Source organism: Pteropus vampyrus, unplaced genomic scaffold (assembly GCF_000151845.1).
Source record: "Pteropus vampyrus isolate Shadow unplaced genomic scaffold, Pvam_2.0 Scaffold12, whole genome shotgun sequence".
Classification (NCBI taxonomy): Eukaryota; Metazoa; Chordata; class Mammalia; order Chiroptera; family Pteropodidae; genus Pteropus; species Pteropus vampyrus.
In genome coordinates, this window is record NW_011888793.1 from 14410155 (window position 1) to 14410692 (window position 538).

Consider the following 538-nt stretch of genomic DNA (forward strand, 5'->3'; position numbering starts at 1 on the left):
AGTAGACACACAAGTTTAGACCCACACCAAGACACATCATAATTAAAATGACAAAGGTTAAAGACAAAGAGAGAATTCTAAAAGCAGCAAGAGAAAGGCAGCTAGTCACTTATCAGAGTACTCCAATAAGACTGTTAGCTAATTTCTCAACAGAAACTTTACAGGCCAGAAGGAAATGGTACAAATATTCAAAGTGATGAAGCAAAGACCTACAACCAAGACTACTCTACCCAGCAAGGCTGTCAATTAAAATTGAAGATGAGATAAAGAGCTTCCCACTATGGCCATGCCACCCTGAACAAGCCTGATCTCATCTGATCTTGGAAGCTAAGCAGGGTTGGGTCTGGTTAGTACTTGGATGGGAGACCACCTAGGAAGACCAGCTGCTATAGGCATAAAAAATAAAAAATAAGAGATTGTAAGCTGACAAGGTCCTTGCAATCTGTGAGGTCAACTAAGGGGTGCCTCGCCTAAATAAATAAAAGAAAGAAAGAAAGAAAGAAAGAAAGAAAGAAAGAAAGAAAGAAAGAAAGAAAGA

The 538-nt window shown here is 39.0% G+C and overlaps 1 pseudogene; it reads left to right on the forward strand.

Moving 5' to 3' along the window:
• The first annotated feature begins 276 nt into the window (after window positions 1–276).
• On the forward strand, window positions 277–395 carry LOC111732983 (annotated as a pseudogene).
• Window positions 396–538: the final 143 nt, after the last annotated feature.